The sequence below is a fragment of the Eumetopias jubatus genome, unplaced genomic scaffold, assembly GCF_037043125.1.
Source record: "Eumetopias jubatus isolate StellerSeaLion01/CBP00866 unplaced genomic scaffold, mEumJub1_p1.0 scaffold_7, whole genome shotgun sequence".
Taxonomy (NCBI): Eukaryota; Metazoa; Chordata; class Mammalia; order Carnivora; family Otariidae; genus Eumetopias; species Eumetopias jubatus.
Genome location: NW_028274813.1, coordinates 32,024,360 through 32,050,601, shown reverse-complemented (window position 1 = coordinate 32,050,601; position 26,242 = coordinate 32,024,360). Strand labels below are relative to the sequence as shown.

Genomic DNA, 26,242 nt, shown 5'->3' with positions numbered 1-26,242 from the left:
CAGGAGCTGTGTGGAGTATCACCCCCGGCATGGGGTTTCTGTACCCGGATGGAAATGTGCCAAAGAACTGCTTAGCCAAGACCATGGGGGCTGACCCATATGAAAACAGCCACAGTGAAATCAGGAGACACTTAGCGTTCTTGCCTCTCATGTCCAGGGAGCGGACCTGCGCCATAGTGGAAAAACCCTTGACCTTAGAGCCAGAAGACTTGGGTCCTGCTCTGGTTCTGAATATCCTAGCTGTGTGACCTTAGGCAATTTACCTAACCTCTCTGACCTCCTGAAAAATATCCCTTGCACAAGGTTGCCAGGGGGTTGAACATATTGAAACCTTGGGAGCTCGGTCCCTTGTCTCAAGGTCCTGAGCTAAATCCAGACCTATAAATATAGCAACAGAGATTCTGCCCCCGCCTGCTGGCTCCTGCTGTTCCCAGAAGTACTCTCAGTCTCTGGTGATGGTTACCAGGATGCTGGCTGTAACCAGGTGCTCCCTTGGCCAAGGACACTCTTCCCTCCTCCTCCGAGGGCCTGTGGATAACAAGCAGGGAAGTGACTGGAGGGGCTGCTGGCAACATGCCTTTTCTCTGCCCTGCATGGCTCCTGGTGAGTGGGGCTCATTGTTGGGGGGCAGAGGGGGGTGGTCACCCCCCACCAGGACTCATCATTATGTGGATTGTCTAGTCTTCCTCCAGCTCATCCCACCTAACACCCACAGCCCCTACACCTCCAGGCACACTCCGGAACAAGCAGCACGTTCAGACATACACTTGCATATTCACGCACACTCACACATACACCCCCACACACCTACACTCACCTACTACACCCTCACACTTACACACACATTCATACACATGCTCACACATGCACACGTACTCACACACACCTTCAGATGCACACATATACATACACCCTTACACCCATATTCCCAAGAACATGTAAAAAATGCAGTACATGAAATAATTTTAGGTTATTCATATATTTTCAAAAATCTTTAATAGTTAATGATTTATTTTAATATGTAATAGAGAAAAATGACAAGCCTATCAAACTGGGACTTCACAGCAATGATGGTTTATGACACAGCTAAAGAAGGTAGGGCAAGATTTAAGTGAAAGGGCATGTGTTGCTTTAAAGGAAACTGTTGAGTAGATCGGTGGCAAAGTTGCATGAATGATCCCCGAAGGCCCTCGGTTTGGGGAAACACGGTAAGAGTGGGAGTGGAGGGCTGGGGGCTCTGCATGGGGCATGTGGGGAGTGTCAACACCTCAAGATGCAGAGGAAGAATGCCAGCCATGGAGGGAGACTCAGGGACTCTTCTAGAAAGGGGGAGAAATTTATCAATTTTTTTCCTTTAGGGTTATTGCTTTCTGTACCCCATCTAAAAAATAACTTGCCTCCTCCAAGCTTGTGAAGATGGTCTCCTACATTTTCATTCAGGAGCTTTAGAGTTTTGGCTTTTATGTTTAGGTTTGTGATACATTTTGAACTAACTTTTGTGTATGGTAGGAGATAGGGGTCAAGGTTCGTTGTTTTCTACAAGAGTAACTTGTTGTTGGGGGCGCCTGGGTGGCTCAGTCGTTAAGCGTCTGCCTTCGGCTCAGGTCATGATCCCAGGGTCCTGGGATCGAGCCCCGCATCGGGCTCCCTGCTCCGCGGGAAGCCTGCTTCTCCCTCTCCCGCTCCCCCTGCTTGTGTTCCCTCTCCGCTGTGTCTCTCTGTGTCAAATAAATAAATAAAAAATCTTAAAAAAAAAAAGAGTAACTTGTTGTTCCAGAATGCTTTGTTGATAAAACTTTCTTGTACCCACTGAATTGCCTTGATGTCTTTTTCAAAATCAATGAACTATATTTTGCATGGATCTGCTTCCGGACTCTCCTGTTATGTATTTGTGTAGTCTGCCAATACCACACTCTCTTGATCATCATAGTCTTATCATAAGTCTTCAAATCAGGCAGTGTGGAGTTCTACTAGTTTCTCTTCTTTTTAAAGATGATTTTTGGCTATTATTGGTCCTTTGCAATTTTTTAAAGATTTTATTTATTTATTTGAGAGAGAGCACAAGACCAAGCGTGAGCACGAGCAGGGGAGGAACAGAGGCAGAGGGAGAAGCAGGATTCCCTTGAGCGGGGCTCGATCCCAGGACCCTGGGACCCTGACCTGAGCCGAAGGCAGCTGCTTAACTGACTGAGTCACCCTGGGGCCCCGGTCCTTTACATTTCTATATAAATTTTAGAATCAGCTGTCCTGATGGGACTTTGCTTAGGATTGCGTTGAATCTATTGCAATGATTTTGAGGAACTCTGATGTCTTCACAATACTGATTCTTTCAATCCATGAATGGCATATCACACTACTTGTTTTGTTCTTTAGTTTCTCTCAGGAATGTGCTCTCATTTCCAGTGTACGGGGCATATATATCTTCCACTTAGATGATTCCCAGGTGTTTTATGCTATTATATATCATTCTATTAATATATGATACATGTATAATTACATATGTATATTAGATTGTATGCATCTTTTAAAGTAATCTCTGTGCCCAGTGTAGGGCTCGAACTCAGGATCCTGAAATCAAGAGTCGCATGCTCTACCGACCACGCCAGCCAGGTGCCCCAGCTTGTATGCATTTTTAAAATGACGTAAATGGCATCGTGCTGTGGATCTCATTCTGTTTCTTAAGTTTTACTCTCAGTCCTATATTTTCAGACCCATCCGTGTTGCTCTGTGCACATCTAGTTCATTATTCGCAGCGAGTGCATCACACTTCTGATTGATATTCTGCATTTGCCCCTTCAGCTTTACTCTCCACCTCTCTCCTTCCTGCTCCATGCCCTGGGTTCCCTTGCCCTCCAAATTCCCAGTGGCTTGGCCCATAGGGGCACAATCAGGAGAGAAGAGAGCAGGAAGAGAGAAGAGCAATGTCGGGGTACTTGCCTCACTCCTTGCTAGTCCACAGTTTGTCCTCAGCTGCGTTCCTCTCCCTAAGGCCGCAGCTTCTGTCAGGTGGCCCACCCTTAAAGCTACAGTCCTGGTTGATTTAGGTTGTTCTTGCCACTGGTCCCTCTTATTAGATCTTGGGGCTGTACCATTCCTTATTGGTCTCCCTGAGCCGTGCCCACGTCTTGTAACCAGTCTTTTCCTTAAATTGTCTTCATTCACCCCTCTCAAGCCTGCATCTGGTTCCTGCCGGGACCCAATTGATACAGTAATCAATGGTGGACATGGACCACACTTTACTTCTTCACCCCATTGAAATGGACCCTCAGATGCCTCTGGTTCTCCACCATCCATAAACACTGCTACACGGAACGGTTTCCTGCAGCCTTCTACCAACTTAGGCACCGGCTTGAGAATCCATTTAGGATACTTGCCAGGAGCATGTCCTAGGGAACCTTGGCCTCAATCGACCAGGCACTGTCTGGTTATGCTTCAGAACAGCAGCTGACCTGCTCACCAGAAGTTCATGGGCGTTCCTGCTTACCCACCTCCATACCAAAGCCAGGCATCACCTAGCTCTCCCATATTGCCAGTTGATTAGGTGTAAAAAGCGATCTCATTGTTCTTCTCATTTGCATTTCTCTGATAACTCATGAGTTTGAATATCTCTTCAGATGGTTTTTAGCCTTTGGGTTTCCTCTTTTGCAAATTTCCAGTGTATACTACTTTATCACTTTTCTTGGGAACTATTTAAATTCTTTTTTTTTTTTAAGATTTTATTTATTTGACAGAGACACAATGAGAGAGGGAACACAAGCAGGGGGAGTGGGAGAGGGAGAAGCAGGCTTCCCGCGGAGCAGGGAGCCCGATGCGGGGCTCAATCCCAGGACCCCCGGATCATGACCTGAGCTGAAGGCAGACGCCCAACGACTGAGCCACGCAGGCGCCCCAGGAACTATTTAAAATGTAAGCACCATGCAGGCATCAGTAGGCAAGCTTGGCCTTTGGGCAGACTGTTTATAATCTTTATATGAGGCAAAGGTTTTCCTTGCCTTTCCTCCACGCTTTCCTCCCAGTGGACACCCCTCCCCTACTTTGCTGCCTAACCCTCTCCCCTGCTCCTCAGCATTGACCTTATCAGTACAGTGACTGGCTGAAAAGTCACTCCATCTCAGACACTCAGCATAGGAAATTGGCATCTAGACCTTGACTCACTAATTTATTCATTTAAATAAGCTGGACACTAGGCAAACCTCTGGGTTACAGATGCATGCCCTTGAGAAGCTCCTAGGTAAGTATAATCCAGTGAACTCATACTATGCAGGCAGACTGGGCTAGATATGGTAGGGACAGAGAGGTCATTGTGAGATAAAATATGTGAAATCATTCTGAATAATAAATAGAATCACTTGTATTTATTAAATCCTTAGAATGTGCCAGGCACCATGCCGACTGCTTTACATACATTATTTTGTCTGATCCTTACAACAACCCCAGAGCAGTGTTTCTCAAAGTGCAGTCTGCTGGCCTCTGGGGATCCCCAAGACCCTTGCAGGGGATCCCTCAAGATTAGGACCACTTGCATACTACTACTAAGATGTTATTTGCCTTCTTCACTGTATGGACATTTGCACTGATGGTACGAAAGCAATGGTGGGCCCAAGACGCTGATGTGTTAGCAGGAGTCAAGGCAGTGGCACCAAAGTCTACTAAGGGTCATGGCTTTCTCGCCACCACACATATGCGGAGTCCAGTTTCGCTGAGGAGTGTCCTTGACAAGGCAGTAAGAATTATTATCTTGTTAAATCTCCCCCTGAGTGCCTGGCTTTTGACTATTCTGTGTGACAAAATGAGAAGCACACAAAAAGCACTGTGATTGCCTTCCAAAGTACAGTAGCTGTCTCAAGGAAAAGTACCCGTGTTTTTGAGCTGTGACCCCAATTAGCCACCTGTTTCATGGAGCATCATTTTGACTTGAAAGAGAGTCTGACAGACAATCATGGTATTCATATTTGGATATTTGGCAGACATTTTCTCAAAAATAAACAAAATGAGCCTGCCACTTCAAAGAGAACAACAGTAAGAATTTTGGAAAACTTGTATCTGCCCCTGTGAACTTGACAGCTTCCTGATGCTTAAAGACTTTTCTGATGAAATTGGTGGTATTAGCCATGTGATTTTTTTTATGTTGATAACAAATGTGTCACCTTTTAGAAGATTTGCAATAAAACAATACTTTCCAAATGACAAATGCACGGAATTGCAAGATTGTGCATGGGTAAAAGATCCACTTAAAGTACAAGATAGACCCATGGATTTCAATGGGACAGACTATGAAAAGATTTTTGGATAGTTTCAGGTTGCACATTGCAGTTGACCTTTAAGAAATTCCCACTTGCTGATTTTTGGTATAATGTCAAAGAAGAATATCCACGATCATTTGAAAAGGCCACTCTAATACTCCTGCCTTTTCCAACTGCGTATCTGCGTGAGGTTGGATTGTCTTCATATACTTCAACCAAAAGTACATATCTCAGCAGACTGAATATAGAATAAATAATGAGAATCTAGCTATCTTGTATTAAAAAGATTTGCAAAAAATGTAAAAGAACATCGTTCTCATAAATATTTTTGTTTTGGAGAGCACCAATAACTTTTAAAATTAAAAACGTTAACATGCAACGGGTCGGCTATTGTTATATTTAAAGGAATAAATAAATATGTTTTAATTTCTCAGTTGTAATTTTTAATATGATACATATGGAAAAATAAAAGCATAGCTATAATAATAGAGTAAATTTGGGCGCCTGGGTGGCTCAGTTGGTTAAGCGACTGCCTTCGGCTCAGGTCATGATCCTGGAGTCCCTGGATCGAGTCCCGCATCGGGCTCCCTGCTCAGCGGGGAGTCTGCTTCTCCCTCTGACCCTCCCCCCATCTCATGTGCTTTCTCTCTCATTCTCTCTGTCTCTCAAATAAATAAATAAAATCTTTAAAAAAAAATAATGGAGTAAATTTTCAGATAAATAATTATTCAGCTATAACCTGCATAAATAAAGTTCTTTGTGGGTCCTGAGATCAAAACATCCGAGAACTGCTGCCTTAGAGGTGTTGTTTTTTTTTTTTTTAAGACTTATTTATTTATTTATTGAGAGAGAGAGACAGAGAGACAGAGAGAGCACAAGCAGGGGTAGAGGCAGAGGGAGAGGGAGAAGCAGACTCCCGCTGAGCTGGGAGCCTGACATGGGGCTAGATCCCAGGATCCTGGGATCATGACCTAAGCTGAAGGCAGACGCTTAACCATCTGAGCCACCCAGGCGCCCCTTTAGAGGTGGTTATTAACCAAAATCTACGGATGAGGGGACTGAGGTTTAGAGGTCACACAGCCCACGGGAAGTGACGCCAGAATCCAAGCTTTGCTGACCCACGGCACAGGGCTGCCTTACAGTATGTCAGCAGACAAGGGAAACACCTCTCACAGCAGAGAAAGATCTACAAGGAGATTCTGTGGGTCCCAAAGAGACAGCAAGTACATCTGAATTGGGGTGAGGGGTCTGCGTAAGGAAGTAGGGAAAGCCTTTCAGAACAGGCGACGCCTGAGCTGGGATTTGAAAGACAGGTAGGATTTTGACAATTCAAAAATTATGAGAGACTCTGTGAATCAGTTTGTTTTATCTTAACAAAGTCCAGACTTGGGATCAATGAGGACAATCTGATGAACTCTGGCTATTGAAAGGTGTGATCTGAGTTCAAGAGTCACCGGCTCCCTCCATTTGTGTAGCCTCTGCCACTCCCTAATGAAGCACTTCTGCACGTATTATTTCATTTGATCTCTATAAAAGCTTTGGGTGGGAGGTTGGCAAGTGTCACTGTTCCCATTTTATAGAAAAGGAAACTGAGGCTCCAAAAGGTTAAGTAAGAAAGTGATCCCTATAGTTAGTTAACTCCAGTGTGGAGACTGATGACTTAGGAGACAGGGGTGGGAGGAAATTGTGGTTATTGTACACCCTTTTGTCTTCTGACTTTTATACTGTGCATGGGCTAACGATTCAAGCAAACACATGAAATGGCTTTTATAAATGAAGTCACATAACTTTCCCAAGGTCACAGAGCTAATAAGTGGTAGAACCAGGATTCCAGCTCCAAGCATTGAGTTCCAGAACCACATCTTAACCATAATGCTTTCTGCCCTAAATAATGCTATTTTCCAGCTTTAAAAACTATGAAACATGGACAAAAATGGAAAATATTTTGATCATTATTAATAATAGAACTGGATAGAGGACTTTGTGAGAGGCTGAGACTGGGCCCGTCAGGAGCTGCTTTTGTCTAATCAATAATGGGAAGTCAGGCCAGTTAAAAGGGCAGGGGACACCATCCTTGGACACCAGGGAAGGACAGCTCCTCTTCAGCCCCATCCTGATCAGACACAAAAAGAGCGAGAGCAGGTGAGAGACAACTGACCGCTGAGACCTACCGGCGGGGAGGTGGGACTGCAGTTCACCAACTTACTAGCTGGTTCCCAAATCCAGATTCCCTTCTGTGCTTTTAACCACCCTCTGGACCTGACCACCCCCCCCTTTTTTTTTGAGAGAGAGAGAGAGAGATCATGCTTGCTCATTAGTGGTGGGGGTGGGGTAGAGGGAGAGAATCTTTTTTTTTTGTTAAGATTTATTTATTGGGGCACCTGTGTGGATCAGTTGGTTAAGCAACTGCCTTCGGCTCAGGTCATCATCCCAGGGTCCTGGGATCGAGCCCCACATCAGGCTCCCTGCTCAGTGGGGAGCCTGTTTCTCCTTCTCCCGCTCCCCTGCTTGTGCTCTCTCTCTCACTCTCTCTCTGTCAAATAAATAAATAAAATCTTTAAAAAAAAGATTTATTTATTTGAGAGAGAGAGAAAGCACACGCCCGAGCAGGGGGAGGGGCAGAAGGAGAGGGAAAGGGGAAGCAGAGTCTGCTGAGTGGGGAGCTCATTCCCACAACCCTGACCCTCAACCCCGAGATCACAACCTGAGCTGAAACCAAGAATGGGACCCTCAACTAACTAAACCACCCAGGCAACCTGAGGGAGAGAATCTTAAGCAGGCTCCATGCTGAGTGTAGACCCTGATCTGGGGCTTGATCTCACAACCCCGAGATCACAACCTGAGCCGAAATCAGGAGTCTGATCCTTAACTGACTGAGCCACCCAGGCACCCCTATTAAAGATTTATTTATTTAAGTAATCTCTAAACCTAGCGTGGGCTCAAACTTATAATCCCGAGATCAAGAGTTTCATGCTGCACCAACTGAGCCAGCCAGATGCCCCTGGATCTGACTTTTTTTTTTTTTAAAGATTTATTTATTTATTTGAGAGAGAGAGAATGAGGGAGAGAGAGAGTACATGAGGGGGGGAGGGTCAGAGGGAGAAGCAGGCTCCTTTGCTGAGCAGGGAGCCCGATGTGGGACTCGATGCCGGGACTCGGGATCATGACCCAAGCCAAAGGCAGACGCTCTACCAACTGAGCCACCCAGGCGCCCTCTGACTTTTTTTTTTTTTATGTTATGTTAATCACCATACATTACATCATTAGTTTTTGATGTAGTGTTCCATGATTCATTGTTTGCATATAACACCCAGTGCTCCATGCAGTACATGCCCTCTTTAATGCCATTTAAAAAAAAAGATTTTTTATTTTTAAGTAATCTCTGCACCCAACATGGGGTTTGAACTCATAACCCCAAGATCAAGAGTTGCAGACTCCACTGAATGAGCCAGCCAGACGCCCCTGGACCTGATTATTTTAACTTGTGACAGAGTAAATGGGTTTCTGCTCCTGGAAACTAAGCCAGTCTTGACTGAGTCCCTGCCGTAGGTAACTGCTGGGCCATTCACTTCGCTCTCCTGCTTGACACGCTCCTCCAGCTGGGATTGTTGCGACGGTCTCCCAGCTGGTCTTCCTATTTCAGACCTCGCCCCTTGGTTTCTTCTCCCTGCCGTGGCACACACAGGAGATTCTGTTAAAATGTCAACCGGGTCTTGTCATTCCTTTGCACAAAATGCTCTAGTGGCCCCATCTCACTCAGAGCAAAGGCCGAAACCCTTCCTGCGGATCGCAGGACCTGAGCAATCCGACCTCATCTCCCGCCACTCCTCCCCCGCCCAACAACAGCCACAGGGGCCTCCTTACTCCTCAAACACCAGCTGTCCTCCTGCCTCAGGGTCTTTACACTTGCTGTTCCCTCTGGCTGGGACGCTCTCACTCTAGAGGCCTGTGTGATTCACTCCCCTACCTCCTTAATCTTTACTAAAGCATCATCTTTTCAGTGAGGCCTTCTATAACTACCCTGGTTAAAAATGAACCTCCCGGGGCACCTGGGTGGCTCAGTCGGTTCAGCGTCTGCCTCCCTCAGGTCATGATCCGATCCCAGGGTTCTGGGATTGAGCCCCACATCGGGCTCCCTGCTTGGCGGGAAGCCTGCTTCTCCCTCTCCCACTCCCCCTGCTTGTGTTCCCTCTCTAGCTGTCTCTCTCTGTCAAATAAATAAGTAAAATCTTTAAGAAAAAAAAAAGAAAGAAAATTGAACCTCCCAACATTTGAAATCGCCTTACTTGCTTTATGTTTTTTTTTTTAAAGATTTTATTTATTTATTTGAGAGAGAGAGAATGAGAGATAGAGAGCACGAGAGGGAAGAGGGTCAGAGGGAGAAGCAGACTCCCTGCTGAGCAGGGAGCCCGATGTGGGACTCGATCCCGGGACTCCAGGATCATGACCTGAGCTGAAGGCAGTCGCTTAACCAACTGAGCCACCCAGGCGCCCTTGTTTTATGTTTTTAATATAGCACAGAGTATCATGGAACATACCATAGAGTGTATGTTTATTCTAAGTCCTGCTTTACTATCACATAAACTCTATGAAGTTGGAGATTTTTGTCTGTTTTGTTCTTTGATGTACCTTAGTTATCTAGAGCAGTGACTGCTATATAGTGTGTGCTCAATCAATGTATGTTGAATTAATGCATTATCTCATTTAATCTTCACCACAACCAGGAGAGGAAGGTCCTGGCATCTCTCATAACCCATGGTTAAGTGGCTATGTACTTGTCGAATAAGCCCACAGAACTTGGCTTATTGGATCAGAAAACTTTCCCTATTGATCACTTCAAGGAGGGGTGAAACTATGTCTCAAATGCAAATATGTCACCTGGATAGGTCATCATCAACATATCATCAGTCATCAACACCTTGGCAAAGATTCACTTTTAAACTATAATTCAACTTACTGGATTTTTTTTATGGATAAGCTAAGAGCTGTGAGAATTCCCAAAATGAAGCAGAAACATAGAGCTATTGAGGCAATAGTGGAGATACTATTGATTCATAAAAATAATCAGAAAGAAGGCAGGAAAATGAACAAAGAAAAGTAGAAAACAGGGGCGCCTGGCTCTCTCAGTCGGTAGAGCATGAAAATCTTGATCTCAGGGTTGTAAATTCAAGCCCCACACTGGGATAGAGATTACTTAAAAATAAAATCTTAAAAAAAATAATAAAAAAGAAGGGGCACCTGAGTGGCTCAGTAGGCTAAGTGTTCGACTCTTGATCTCAGGGTCTTGATCTCAGCTCAGGTCTTGATCTCAGGGTCTTGAGTTCAAGCCCCACAGTGGGCTCCAAGATGGGCATGGAACCTACTAAAAAAAAAAAAAAAGAAAGAAAAAGAAAAGTAGAAGACATGTAGTAAGATGATGATACATTTAACCCCAAGTGTATTGATATTTACATTAAGTAAAATAGTCTAAATATTCCACTTAAAAGGCAAAGATTGTCATTTTATTGAAAAAGAGGAAGAAATCCACTTTATTGTTTCTTTAAGTTTATTTACTTATTTTAGTAATCTCTACACCCAATGTGGGGGTCAAACTTACAACCCTGAGATCAAAAGCTCTAACTGACCTAGTCAGGCACCCTTAGAAGTCCACTTTAAATATAAAGATATAGATACATTAAAAGTGATACAATGGGAAAAGACATATCATACAAACACTAATCAAAAGAAAGCTGGATTGTGAAGATAGTTTTATGGGTGTATACACATATCAAAATTTATAACCAAATTGTATATTCTAAATATGTACAATATATTATATGTCAATTATGTCTCAACAAAACTGTTAAATTAAAATAAAACTTGGGGTGCCTGAGTGGCTCAGGCAGTTAAGCATCTGACTCTTGATTTTGGCTCAGGTCATGATCTCAGGGTTGTGAGACTGAGCCCCACATCCAGCTCTGTGTTGGGCATGGAGTCTGCTTAAGATTCTCTGTCTCTCTTCCTCTGCCTCTCCCTACCCCCTCTCTCCCTCTCAAATAAATAAATAAATAAATAAATCTTAAAGAAGAATGAACACTGAAGCATTTTTTAAAAAAATAAGCTCTATACCCAGCATGGGGCTTGAACTCATGACCCTCCAAGATCAAGAGTTGCACGCTTGGGCGCCTGGGTGGCTCAGTTGGTTAAGCAACTGCCTTTGGCTCAGGTCATGATCCTGGAGTCCCGGGATCGAGTCCTGCACCGGGCTCCCTGCTCAGCGGGGAGTCTGCTTCTCCCTCCGACCCTCCTCCCTCTCATGCTCTCTCTCCCATTCTCTCTTTCAGATAAATAAATACAATCTTTAAAAAAAATAAAAAAGAGTTGTATGCTCTACTGACTGAGCCAACCTGGTGCCCTGAAGCAATTATTTTAATATCAGAGTACACTTCAGAATAACAAATATTACCAGGGATAAAGACGGACCTTTCAAAATGATAATGGATCAATTCATCAAGAAGACATAACAATCCTAAATGTATATATACCTAATAATGGGGCTTCAAAACATATCAAAGGATAAAAGGGAGAAATTGGAAAATCCATAATTATAGCTAGAGATTTCAGTATTTTTCTCCGTAATAGAATAAATAAAAAATAAGAATATGGAATAACTTGATCTAATTGATATTTATAAAAACATATCAAAGGATAAAAGGGAGAAATTGGAAAATCCATAATTATAGCTAGAGGATTTCAATATTTTTCTCAGTAATAGAATAAATAAAAAATAAGAATATGGAATAACTTGATCTAATTGATATTTATAATACACACTTAAGAACAGCATTATATAAATTCCTTTTTAGTGCACATGAAACAGTCAACAAAACAGACCATATTCTGGGCCATAAAACAGTCAAATAAGTGTAAAGTGATTGAAGTCAATCAGAGTATATTCTCTGACCACAAGGGACTTCAACTAAAGACCAATTAGAAAGATTTCTGGGAAATTTTTCAAATATTTGGAAATTTAAAGAACACTTCTAAATAAACCTAGGGTCAAAAAACCCTAAACCACAAAAAATCCAAGGGACACTAGGAAATATTGTGAATTGAGTGAAAGTATAACATATCAGAATTTATGGGATACAGTTAATGCAATGCTTAAAATAAAACTCATAGTGGGGAGCCTGGCTGACTCATTTGGTAATACATGTGACTCCTGATCTCAGAGTCATGAATTCAAGCCCCATGTTGAGTACAGAGCTTACTTAAAAAAAAAAAAAAAAAAGATTTGGATATGTCAATTATATCTCAATAAAACTGAAAAAAATTATAAAAACTCATAGCATCAGGCGCCTGGGTGGCTCAGTTGGTTGAGCGACTGCCTTCGGCTCAGGTCATGATCCTGGAGTCCCGGGATCGAGTCCCGCATCGGGCTCCCTGCTCGGCGGGGAGTCTGCTTCTCCCTCTGACCCTCTTCCCTCTCGTGCTCTCTATCTCTCATTCTCTCTCTCTCAAATAAATAAATAAAATCTTTAAAAAAAAGAAGACCTTTATTCTAAAAAAAAAAAAACTCATAGCATCAAATGCTTATATTAAAAAAATTAAAGGATCTCAAATCAATAAACTAAGTTTGCACCTTAAGAAACTAGAAAAAGAAGAGCAAATTAAATTAGCCCAAGTAAAAAGAAGGAGACAATAATAATGTGGAGATTAATGAAACAGAAAATGAAACAACAGATTAATGAAACAAACAATAGAGAGAATTGATGAAATCAAAAGCTGGATCTTTGAAAAGATGAATAAAATCCATAAACATCTAGATAGCTGATCAAGAAAAAAGAAAGGAGACATAAATTATTTCTATAGGAGAGGTGCCTGGGTGACTCAGTCGGTTAAACATCTGCCTTTGGCTCAGGTCATGAACCCAGGTTTCTGGGATTGAGCCCCAGATCGTGCTCCTTACTCAGTGGGGAGCCTGCTTCTCCCTCTCCCTCTGCCCGCCGCTCCCCCTGCTGGTGCTCTCTCTGTCAAATAAATAAATAAAATCTTAAAAAATAATAATAAATAAATAAATCAATAAACCCTTCCTGCCAAAGTGCAAGACTTACATATTGAAAACCACAAAACAATGTAGAAAATAATTAAACAAGACCTAAATAAAATTGAAAGATATTCCATGTTCATTGATTGAGTTAATATTGTTAAGCTAGCAATACTCCTCAAATTGATCTACAGATTCAGTACAACCCTTGTCAAAATTCTATTGGCCTCTTTTGCAGAAATGAACAAGCTGATCCTAAAATTCATATGGAAATTCAAGGAACCCAGAATAACCAAAACAATTTTGAAAAGGAAGAAAAGGGGGTACCTGGGTGGCTCGGTAAGGAGTCTGCTTCCCTTCTGCCCCTCCCCCCACTCACCCTCTCTCTTTCTTTCTCTCTCAAATAAATAAATCTTAAAAAAAAAGAAAGAAAGAAAGAAAGAAAAGGAAGGACAAAGTTGGAAGACAAACACTTCATGATTCCAGAACTCACTACAAAACTATCATAATTAAAGCAATGTGGTATTGACAAAGGATAGACATGTCTATCAATGGAATAGAACTGACAATCCAAACATAAACTTATACCTCTATGATCAGTTGATTTTCTGTAAGGTTGTCAAAACCATTCAATGGGGGAGACACAGTCTTTATAACAAGTGGTGCTAACTGGATATGCACATTTAAAATAATGAAGTTGAATTCCTATGTCACACTATATTAAAAAGTTAGCTCAAACTAGATCAGAGATTTAAATGTAATAGGTAAAACTATAAAACTCTTAGATATAAATGCTTGTGACCTTAGCTTATGTAGTAGTTTCTCTAAGGTTTTTTTTTTAAAGATTTATTTATTTATTTTGAGAGAGAGTGAGAGCAAGCAGGAGGAGGGGCGGGGGAGAGGGAGAGAGAGAATCCCAACCTGACTCCCCACTGAGTAGGGAGCCTGACTCTGGCTCGATCCTACACCCCTGAGATCATGACCTGAGCTAAAATCAAGAGCCAAGGGCTCAACCAACTGAGCCACCCAGGCACCCCTATGTAGTAGTTTCTTAATTATGATACTAAAAGCACAAGCAACCGAAAGGAAAAAATTGAATTAGATTATTATGCATCAAAGGACACTGTCAAAAACGTGGAATCGCAACCCACAGAATGGGATATTTACAAATCCTGTGTCTGATAAAGATCTAGTATCTAGAATACATAAAAAACACTTACAACTCAACAATAAAAAGACAACCCAATTTAAAAATGAGCAAAGGATTTGAATATACATTTCTCTAAAGAAGATATAAATATGGCTAATGTCATTAATCATTAAGGAAATGCAACTCCAAACCACAATGAGATACCACTTCACACACACTAGTATGACTATAATAAGAAAATGGAAAATAACAAGTGTTGGCAAGGACATGGAGAATTCAGGCACCTCATATATTGCTGTTGGGAGTATAAAATGGTGCAGTCTTTTTGAAAAACAGTCTGGCAGTTCCTCAAGAAGTTAAACAGAGTTACCATTTGAACTACCAATTCCGCTCCTACCCGAGAGAATTGAAAATACATGTTCACATGAAACTTGTACATGAATGTTCATAGTGGCACTATTTGTAATAGACAAAAAAATGGAAACAACCCAAGTGCCCATCCTGATAAATGGATAAACAAAATGTGGCATATCCATACAATGGAATATTATCCAGCAATAAAAATGAATGAAGTACTAATACATGATACACATAGATGGATCTTGAAAATATTATGCTAAGTGAAAGAAATCAGACACAAAAAGCCACATATTATAAAATACCCAGAGGGGCGCCTGGGTGGCTCAGTCGGTTAAGCGGCTGCCTTTGGCTCAGGTCATGATCCCAGGGTCCTGGGATCGAGCCCCATGTCTGGCTCCCTGCTCAGCAGAGAGCCTGCTTCTCCCTCTCCCTCTGCCTGCCACTCTGCCTACTTGTGCTCTCTATCTCTCTGTCAAATAAATAAATAAAATCTTTAAAAAATAAAATAAAATAAAATAAAATACCCAGAATAGGCTAATACATACAAACAGAAAGTAGAAGTGGATAAACAGAGGATTGGGGGGGGGGGGCGCCTGGGTGGCTCAGTTGTTAAGCAACTGCCTTCAGCTCAGGTCATGGTCCCAGGGTCCTGGGATCCAGCCCCGCATCGGGCTCCCTGCTCAGCGAGCAGCCTGCCTCTCCCTCTCCCACTCCCCCTGCCTGTGTTCACTCTCTTGCTGTGTCTCTCTCTGTCAAATAAATAAATAAAATCTTTTTAAAAAAAAATAGAGGACGGGGGAAAGAGGGAATTGGGAGGTATGAGGTTTCTTTTTAGGAAAATAAAAAAGTTCTGGAATTAGATAATGGTGACAATTGTACAATGTTGTGAATGTAGTAAAAACCACTGAATTATATACTTTAAGATGGTTAAAATGGTGAATTTTATGTTACATGGAATTTATCTCAATATAAAATTGATTTAAAAAAAAATCTTCCCACAAAGAAAACTCCAGGTCCAGACGGCTTCAGTAGCAAATCCTACCTAACATTTTTAAGGAAGTAATAAGATCAATTCTACACAAAGTCCCTCAGACAATGGAAGAAAAAGGGCCACTTCCAAGTTCATATCTTAAGGCAATACTACCCTGATATCCAAGTCAAACAAAAGATTTGATTAGAAGATTACAAGGAAATAAATTAATCCCTAAAGAACATAGACCCTTAACAAAATTTTAGCAAATCAAATCTAACAATAGATAGAAAGGGAAATGGGGCATGTCCAAATCAGGTTTATCCCAGGAATAAAATGTTTACCATTAAAAAATTAATCAATGTAATTCCCTATACTAGCACAATTTTTTAAAAAACCCCTACATGATCATCTCATTAGAGTCATAAAAATGTTGACAAAATTCAAAAGCCATTCAGTAAGCGAGAAAGAGAAGGGAATTTTCTTAACTTGATAAGGACATTTTTTTTTTCTTTTTTGGTGGGTGCCACAGTGTGGAGCCCAACACAGGGCTTGAACTCACGATCCTGAGATTAAGACCTGAGCTGAGAATAAGAGTCAGATGCTTAACCAACTGAGCCACCCAGATGCCTGGGTAAGGACATCTTTTAAAAAACCTTAGGATGCCTGGGTGGCTCAGTCGGTTAAGTGTCTGACTTCAGCTCAGGTCATGATCCCAGGGTCCTAGAATCAAGTCCCGCATCAGGTTCCTTGCTCAGTGGGAAGCCTGCTTCTCCCTCTGCCTGCCACTCCCCCCTGCTTGTGCGCTCTCTCTCTCTCTCTCTCTGACAAATGAATAAAATCTTTAAAACAAAACAAAAACCTTTAGCTAGGGGCACCTGTGTGGCTCAGTCGGTTAAGTGTCTGACTTTTGGTTTCAGCTCAGGTCATGATCTCATAGCTGTGAGATTGAGCCCCAGTACTTCCAGTACAATGTGGAAAAGTGGTGAATCAGACATTTTTGCCCTTTACCTGATCTTTGGAGAAGAGCATTCAGTCTTTCACCATTAAGTATTATGTTAGCTGAAGGTTTTTCTTTTTTTTTAAAAGATTTATTTATTTGAGAGAGAGAGAAAGAAAGTGAGTGGGGGAGGAGCAGAGGGAGAGAGTCTTCAAGTAGACACCCCGCTGAGGACGGAGTCCGACGATGCAGGGCTCAACTTGGGGCTCGATCCCATGACCTATGAGATCACAGCCTGAGCTGAAACCAAGAATCAGATGCTCAGCTGACTGAGCCACCCAGGTGCCCCTTACTATGAAAATTTTATGAACACCCAATTAAATGGACAGATATACCATGTTTATGGACTGATGGACTCAATATTGTTAAGAAATCAATTCTCCTCAAATTAAGCTATTTGTTCAAAGCAATTCCAATAAAAATGCCAGTTGGCTTTGTTTGTTTGGAGAAATTGAGAAGCTGACTCTAAATTGTACATGGAAACAAAGTATGACGAATATTCAAAAGAATTTTATGAAAGAAGAACAAATTTAGAGGACTTATATTATCTGATTTCAAGACTTATTACAGGGGCGCCTGGGTGGCTCAGTCGGTTAAGCATCTGCCTTCAGCTCAGGTCATGATCTCAGGTCCGCTTCCCTGCTCAGTGGGGAGTTTGCTTCTCCCTCTCTCTCTACCCCTCCCCCCTGCTTGTGCTCTCGCTCTCTCTCTCTCTCTCACTCTCTCTCTCTGACAAACATAAAATAAAATAAAATAGGGACACCTGGGTGGCTCAGTCGTTAAGCGTCTGCCTTCAGCTCAGGTCATGATCCCAGGGTCCTGGGATGGAGCCCCGCATCGGGCTCCCTGCTCAGCAGGAAGCCTGCTTCTCCCTCTCCCACTCCCCCTGCTTGTGTTCCCTCTCTCGCTGTGTCTCTGTCAAATAAATAAATAAAATCTTTTAAAAAATAAAATAAAATAAAAAGAAATGCAATTTTTTTTGTATATTGACTTTGTATCCTATGACCTTGCTAAAGTCACTTGTTAGTTTTGGCTAAGGAGATGGGCAGGCAGGACAGGCAGGAGAGTCGAGTGGGGGTCATGCATGGGGCTGCCTAATTTAGATCAGGTGGTCAGGGAGAGGTGACATTTGAATAGATTTGAAAAAGGCAGGGAAACAAGCTGTGGAGAGCCAGGCCTGGAGCTCTCTGAGAGGGGAGTTAGCTTCTCCCAAGGCTGCCCGGAATCTGTACTCACAACAGTGGTGGGAGCAGAAGCTGGGGGCTGAGCCCAGGTGTGCCCCTCTGAAACAGCCTGAGGGAAGGGGCTTCTCTGGGGTGGGGTAATGCAGGCTGTACCTCTGAGCACCCAGACTGATGCTGGTAGTAGGCTGACTGCCTGGGGGAGCAAGTGCCTACTGTCTACTGTAGAGTGGTGCATGGAAAGTCACGTGTCACTTCCCTGGGGTGGCAAGGACACCGGCACCCTAGCTGGGGACCTAGGAGCCTCCCTAATGTCTACTGGGACACAGCTTGTGTCACAATATGGTCCTTTTATACACTCATTCAGTTATTTGTCATCTGCCTGTGTCATGATCTCCATAGGGACAGGCACACAAAAGCAAGCAAGTGACCCCAGTTTCCATGTTATGAGCAATCTGGCAAGCCCCCTCTCCTCCCCCTAACCCTGTGAGTCCCCTGGGATTCCTGGGGAGGAAGTAAAAATGGAGAGCCAGATGCCAGAGCACATAGGTGGTTCAGGCTCTGGGAAAAATACTTGAACAGGGGCTGATTCATAATTCTCATCCCACACAGTGAAACTGGAGACTACGCTGCATATTCTTTTTTCATGTAATTCTCACGACTGCCCTATAGGGTAGAGTATACTATTGCCATTTCCCAGATGAGGAAGACCCAGCTCAGAGTTTAGGTAACTTCTCCAAGGTCCCACAGCTAATAGGTTGCACAGCTGCTCTCCAGTGCCCAGTGTCTTTCTTTCCAAGCTCATGCACACCTGCCAGGATGCTTGGGGGGCTGAGCTTTATTTTTATTTTTATTTTTATTTTTTTGGGGGGGCTGAGCTTTAGAATGGGGTTTGCAGCCGTCGGTGTTTGTCACGGCAGTGGGGTGGGATGGTGAAGGTGAGCTCCGATAGGTGTCCTGAGGGGCTGTTGGCTCCTGTTAGACACCAGGAACCCTTGGATAGGAGAGGGGACTAGATTAGAACCTGCTTCATGCGTGGGCAGCCATCTTGCCCTAGAAACACTACTACTCTGAGGATCACACAAGGGCTGGCCAAAGACCCCAGACACAAGGGCAAATCCATTCAAATGGAGGAAGGATCCTGTGACAAAGGGAATCATCGGCCAAGGACCTAGCTTGGAGCATCTGATGACCTCGGGGGTGGGGGTGGGGTGGGGGAGGTGGGGGGGTACGGCACACCTAGTGAGTCATCAAACATAAAACACCTGGTGCTGCTGTGGCTAACTCATAGTAGGTTCTCAATCTCTGGTTGCTATTATTATAATAAAGACTTCATTTCCTTATGCAAAAATTGAATTGGAAGCAGAATTTCCTTCTGAGCTGAGACCCAGAGAGCTCTCCAGGGCGAGGGCTGTGGAAACCAGATGAAATTTTTTCCTAATGGGGGTTCTGTGGAAGCTCAGCAAGTAGTTCTATCAAATTAGCAGGCCCAGTGGACACGAGGGAGCAGATTTCTTCCTGAGCCTGGGCCTTGCTTTCCCTCGTCCCTTGGAAATCAGATTATGAGGAGGGCAGGGCCAGGGAGGAAACTGAACTAACACAATTACCAGTCCTGGCTTGTCCCCCTCAGCCTGGGAATTGGGCAGGGAGGAGGGGGAGAAGGGGGAGGAGGGGGAGGCAGAGCCTCTCTCAGGAAGCTGCAAATCCAAGGAAGTTGACAGGATGAAACTGTTCCTGCTGCAGGGTCCCGTCTCCACCATCCCATCCTGGGATTAGTTGTCTTCATCCCTACACTGTTCCCATGCAATGTCAATAAAAGGGGTTTCTGTCCTCCCTTGGAGATCAGTGCGGTCGTTCCTTTTATAGCTACGATGCCATGTAGTCTTGGCTGGAATCTCCCTAGTGATGGTGTTTTATTACCTATCAAGGCCTTCTATTCCATTATTTATTCAAAAGCAGCCAACTCTAGGCAAGACCACTAATATCTGGTCTTAGATTTGCCACAAACTGGGCGTACAAACTTTGGCCCCAATTTTCCCATCTGTAAATGAAATATGTGGTCCTGTGGTGGGCATTGTGTTCATGTTCTCAATGTCCTTCCACCCTCTCCTGTTGTGAGGCAAGTTGTGATTTTCCAGGTGAGCTCTGACTTATCAAAGCTCATCAGCCCAGCACCATGCCTCTTGCCATCATGGCCTTAGGAGTTGTCATGAGCAATGCCCTGGCCGTGGTGGTCCAAAGAGAGAAACTGAGACTTATAGAAATAGCATTTTAAAATCACACAACTGGGGTGCCTGGCTGGCTCAGTCGGTAAAGTGTGCAACCCTTGATCTCGGGGTTGTAGGTTCAAGCCCCACACTGGGTGTAGAGATTACTTAAAAAAAAAAAAAACAACTTTCAAAAAATAAAACTAATGCTGGCAAAGCCAGGAAGGAAAAACATGTCTTCTTAGAGTCACACTGTTGACTAATGATAAACTTATGGTTGGTTAACAGAACGCATAAGGCCCTGCATATGTCCCTTCTAACTTCCATTGTGAGAAAACTCTCTGTTGCAGTCTGGTTGTGTGAGCCACATTAGGCAGTAGAGGAAGGGATCTACGTGGAGCCAGTCAGTCCTGCTCTGGAATCAGCTTCGAGTCAGTTCCAGGGAGCCCTTGGCCGTTGCTGGGTTTTCAAGCCGGAACGCCAGAGGCAAATGTTTGCCATTTTAGGGCAGTGGCCCATGGGCAGGGTTAAGGTAGGTGAAGCTCACCCAATTCCAGTATGAAACCAGAAGCACAAAGAGGAAGGACCCAAGGGCAACCACGTGAGCATACTCTCCCTCTTCTGGTTTTCTTTTTTTCTTTTCTTTCCTTTTTTAAAAAATTTTATTTATTTATTTTAGAGGGAAAGAGCGCGCGCTCAAGCTGGGGGCAGGGCAGAGGGAGAGAGACTCCCAAGCAGACTCTGAGCTGAGTGTGGAGCCCAACACGGGGCTTGATCTCATGACCCTGAGATCATGGCCTGAGCTGAAATCAGGAGCCAGAAGTTTCATCGACTGAGCCACCCAGGCGCCCTGTTTTTCTTTTTAAATATATTTATTGAGGGGCGCCTGGCTGGCTCAGTCAGTGGAGCCTGCAACTCTTGATCTCGGGGTTGTAAGTTCGGGCCCCATGTTAGGTGTGGAGATGACTTAAAAATAAAATCTTGGGGCGCCCGGGTGGCCCAGTCGTTAAGTGTCTGCCTTTGGCTCAGGTCATGATCCCAGGGTCCTGTGATCGAGCCCCGCGTTGGGCTCCCTTAGGCTCCCCGCTTGGTGGGGAGACTGCTTCTCCCTCTCCCACTCCTCCTGTTTGTGCTCCCGCCCTTGCTCTCTCTGTCAAATAAATAAATAAAATCTTAAAAAAATAAAAATAAAATAAAATAAAATAAAATCTTTTAAAAAATTAAAAAATAATATCTTTACTGAGATAAAATTCACATACCATGAAACTCACCCAATTTAAAGTGTACAGTGATTTTTAGTATATTTACTGAGCTGTACCATCACTACAATCTATGTTTAGAACATTTTCATCATCCAGCCCTAGGTAACCTTAACTTATTTTCTTTCTTCAGATTTGTCTATTCTAGATATTTCATATAAATGGAATCATACAATATGTGGGGTCTTTGGTGACTGGCTTGTTTCACTTAGCATGATATTTTCAAAAGTCATCCATGTTGTAGTGTGCATCCGTACTTCATTCCTGTTTATGGCCAAATAAGACTGCATTATATGGATACACCACATTTTATTCACCCATTCACCAGTTGATGGACATCTGGGTTGTTTCCACTTTCTGGGTATTATGCAAAATTCTGCTATGAACATTTATCTACATGTTTTTGTGTGTCCCTCTCTTCTCTTGATTTATTCATGCATTCATCTCATTTTCCTTGCCCCACAGGTGACAGTTCCAGTGTATGTAATGTGTATCTTTTGTTTGATGTGTTCATGATAAATGCATATTCCTCTTGTGTGCATGCATTTTTAATTTGTGTACATGGTATGGTGTTACAGTTCTTATTCTGTTTTACTTTCTTCACTCAGCCTTGTGTTTTTAGGATCCACCTATGTTGCCATGAGTAGTACATCTGATCCATTACTTGCCAATGGCTGTGTGGCCCTCGGGGCTCGGCTGCTACCACATTTTTCACACCTACTCCCACAGGGACAAATACTTCCCTGGCACCACCCACAAACCCACAATAGACATCCTGGTACAGGTCCCCTTCAGGACCTTGGTGAAAATGACTAGAATATATACCCAGGGATGTACTGCTGGACAGAGAATACGTGCATACTTACTTTGAGTAGTGCCGGCGGGGAACAAGATCGAGGACACAAGGAGGGACAGAATTGCTTTCAGCCATGTTTCCCACAGAGACATAATAGCCAAGACATACAATTGCCATCCAACCTTGCAAAGCCCCAGGACACCAGTACTGAGATGTACCATGCCTACTGAAGAATAAAGGTAGACCTTCATTTCTCATATCTTTTTCTTTCATGTTGCATCACTTTGCTAAGTTTCTAACTTAATCCACTTAAATCTTCTGGTCTCATAAAGTAGGGTTGTTCTTTATCCCTTGTGGATTAAAATTCTGAAGGAAAACTACTGTCCTAAACACTTTGCTTTGTTCTTGGGGTACAAAGATCTTTGACCCTATGATGACCATTTTCTCATTTTGTAACTGGGGAAAAGGTGCTGGTGGGAACCGGCTCCTAAAATCCTGGCCAGCACTCAGGAGCGCCAAGGAATGGGAAGAAAAGGGAGGATTCAAATGATCCACTGGCAATTTTTAGCTCTGATGTCAATGACTTCCTAGAGAGTGTTTAAAATCCTTACGGATAGTGGAACCTGAGAAATTTCTTCCATGGGGGAAGTTCCTACATTTTGGGACGATCAACCATTTGGGCAAGGTTCGGGGTTAACAGATCACTGAGCGTCAACTGAAGAGGAGTGGTTTCTTGGTGAAGTACTCACTCAGGGCTTACCTTACGGGCCTCCACCCAAGGCTGCCTCTTCTTACACAGCAGATGGACGTCATCAAAAGCCTTTTGCAACGAATCCGTTTGTATGTAATATGAATCCCTTTGTCCTCATTTTCGTTTCCTAAGTTTGGATTTCTTTTGATTGGCTTTTCTGAAAGTGAAGGCCATACTCCTGCTGGACAGACCAAAGCTCTCTGGAGTCCCAGCAAGTCCCTGGGAAGGGACACAGTGGCTGTGAGGGCCTCCTGCTTCCTCCACCTGTTGCCACTTCTCCCCTCACCAGCTGCTGGCTTTCTTTTTCTTTTCTTTTCTTTCTTTTTTTTTTTTTTAAAGATTTTATTTATTTATTTGACAGAGAGAGACACAGCGAGGGAGGGAACACAAGCAGGGGGAGCGGGAGAGGGAGAAGCCGGCTCCCCGCTGAGCAGGGAGCCCGACGCGGGGCTCGATCCCAGGACCCCGGGACCACGACCCGAGCCGAAGGCAGACGCTCAACGACTGAGCCACCCAGGCGCCCCAGCTGTTGGCTTTCAAATTCTACCTCTGGGGAGCCGCTTCTGTCGCTGGCTTTACCCTGAAGTATTTAGGACAAAAAGAGAACCCAGCATTTCCCGACACTGAGTTTTATTTCCAGGGTCAAGTTCTTGTAAAGGCCGAGAGGGAATAGATAGGAGAGAGTGACATCTTTGGAGAAGTCACCAGGACTCCCTACTTCCACTTGTCCTCAACGTCGTGCTTAACACGAGCATCAAGGACATGGGGCCAAAGGTCAGCAGGTCACTGGACCTGAGAGGAGACACGATTATGATGACAGCGGTAGCAGGTCTCCTTACCCAAAGCCTGCTGCATGCTGGACATGGTGTTAGGGGCTGTGCGCCAGCTTCCGCGGACCTGAACAATAGCATTGCAAGGTAAGCCTCATCTCAACTTTGCATATGAAGAAATTCAGGGTCAGAAGCGTTAAGTGACCTGGCCCATGTCACAAAGCAAAGTTTACCGAGGTCTCTCTGGTGTTACTTTCCACTTCCCCAGGGCTACTTTGGACCCCCACTTTCCACCCCTCCTGGGCCCCCATCTCTCCCTGACTCACTACTTCTGCTATTCTAAGGCGACTGGGCTCTGACTCAGCATGAGGGAAGGAGGTTTCTTGGCACCAGGAAGGGACACAGGGCTCAGGAGACAGTTTACAGATGGAATAAAGCTTGTTAGTTCCCTCTCTATTGGGACTGAGGAGAAGCAGCAGCTGGAGAGAAATGCCCAGACGTGGGCAGGAAGGGGCTAAGTGGGGGCCTGGTCATGAGAAAGCAGGGCCAACGCAGACGCCGCTTCTCAGTCTTGCCCTCTGACCCCACGTCCCCTGGAGCTCGCCCTTGAAGGAGGCAGACCGAACATCAGAAGCCGCCTGGGAAACCGGGCAACTGAGCCTGTCCTAGGCCTTGAAGTCACACTGGGGACCAAGAGGAAGAAAGTCGATGTGACTGTGGGGCTCAGCAGGTGTCACGGATTTGCGCTGGGCTCAAGTTTTCCCTCTGAATTCCCGCTTCCTCCCCACCGGCGATGCCATGACCTGGGCTCTCAGCCTGGCTGGCCATGGGGCTGGCTGGCCCCGTCAGGAAAGGGGAAAGGAAGGAAGACCGGGTAAGGGAATGGGCAGAGCTCTGGGGCAAGAGCCCACAGAGCACTTGGCATGGGAGCAGGGGGAGAATAAAGGAGCAGAACTGTGGGCCTCAAATGTCTCCCTTTCTGGACCTGGAGCTCCACCTGATGGAGCCTGCAGGACTGTGGTGTACAGCTGAGCAGGTAGCGCCCCCCAGAGCCCCGGGAGGGGCTATTCATACAGAGGGCAGCGAAGGGCAGCCCACAGGGATAGGCAGGAGCATAGGCAGGAGCATAGGCAGGAGCATAGGCAGGGTCTTGCCTTCCGGGTGCCTAGAAGATCGTCTTAAGAGGCTTCCCATCATTCCAGATCTTGAAGGTGGGCACCCTGGAGCTTGAGCACCACCCAGGAGTTAAAGAGGCTGTTACTTATCGTGGGGTCAGGTGTCCCCAGCAAGGACCTGGACAGAGATCCCTTTCCTTTTTTTTTTAAAGAATTTATTTTTAAGTAATCTCTCCACCCAGTGTGGGGCTTGAACGCACAAGCCCGAGATCAAGGGTTGCATGCTCTACCAACTGAGCCAGCCCGGTGCCCCCAGAGATCCCCTTCCTGACTGCCGAGGCCTTGTTCCTGGCCCCACGGGCACCCAAGGCTGATGTGGCAGAGTCTTTGATCTATTACTACATCAGCAATCACAAGAGCCAATCCCACTTAAAAACAAAATCTAAATGATCTTGCTGGACACAAACAAGCTGATTGTCTTGAAGGAAGACAGAGCTTGGCCTCCTGCGCCTGCTACCCCAACCACTCCAGTCTATCTCGTAAGTTTGACTTCTTTCTGAAGGAGACCCCAGAGGCACAGTCACCTCGGTCCTCTGCCTTTTCAGGCTCCCATCCATCCTCCTGATTCCCCCTTGCCCCTGTTGTCTAGTGCACCAACATCAGGATCAGCCCAGCCAACCCTTTTCCCTCCCTTCCAAGTGGAATCCAAGGACTTGCTTTTTCCTGAGTTCTTCATTTTACTCGTTAACATGAGGAATGAAGAGGTAAAAGCAGTGTAGGTGTTTAGCAGGCAGGGGGTCCAAAACCCACTCCTCACGGGTATCTCAAGCATACTTGCTGGTCTTAAGGGGAAGGATGGTTGCTGCCTGGACCCCGAATCAAGGGAGGAGAGGTAATTGAGTGAGGCTGATGTAGCTGCTGAGGGACTCAACTGGCCTCACAAGGAATACCCTAATTCAACAGGAGCCCACACCTGGGACATCCCCACGGGTCTCTCCACAGAAGCACAAGCTGGGGGAGCTGCAGGATTTGGGCACGACCTGAGCAGAAGGACAAGCTTGCGTTTATGCCATGCCTTGCCCCACAGTCAGACAGACTCGGAATGAGGCAGCGTCTCCACCAGCCCTTCCCAGGAAGGCAAAGCTTGGCAGCTCCTGCCCAGGGAGTTCCAATCTGATGCTTGGGGAACAAAATGCAGGAGTTTCCTTTGGGCAGGAAAGTTTAACACAGGAATAAAGATAAAGGGATCTGAGCTGTAAGCTGCTTCTCCCAGCTCCTTTCGGAAAAAGATCTCACCAGGATCTGACAGCTAAGAAGAGCACGGTGATTTGAACCAGTCTTCCTGGGCCTGCAACTGGGCAGATACCATTTAAAATTTGTTCCATCCTCTTCTGGTCCTGGAGTGCTTACAACT

At 44.6% G+C, this 26,242-nt stretch overlaps 1 long non-coding RNA gene across 2 annotated transcripts in view; it reads right to left on the bottom strand.

The window, feature by feature from the left end:
* LOC148163865 (uncharacterized) overlaps positions 1 to 23,297 on the bottom strand; it is a 37,908-nt gene extending 14,611 nt beyond the window's left edge. Inside the window, exons 1-2 of one of the 2 annotated variants that reach the window (XR_015768486.1) lie at positions 22,953 to 23,297; positions 10,482 to 10,602 (exon numbers count right to left, since the gene is read on the bottom strand). This is a non-coding gene — a long non-coding RNA (uncharacterized LOC148163865). The other variant, XR_015768485.1, reaches the window with a different exon arrangement.
* Positions 23,298 to 26,242: the final 2,945 nt, after the last annotated feature.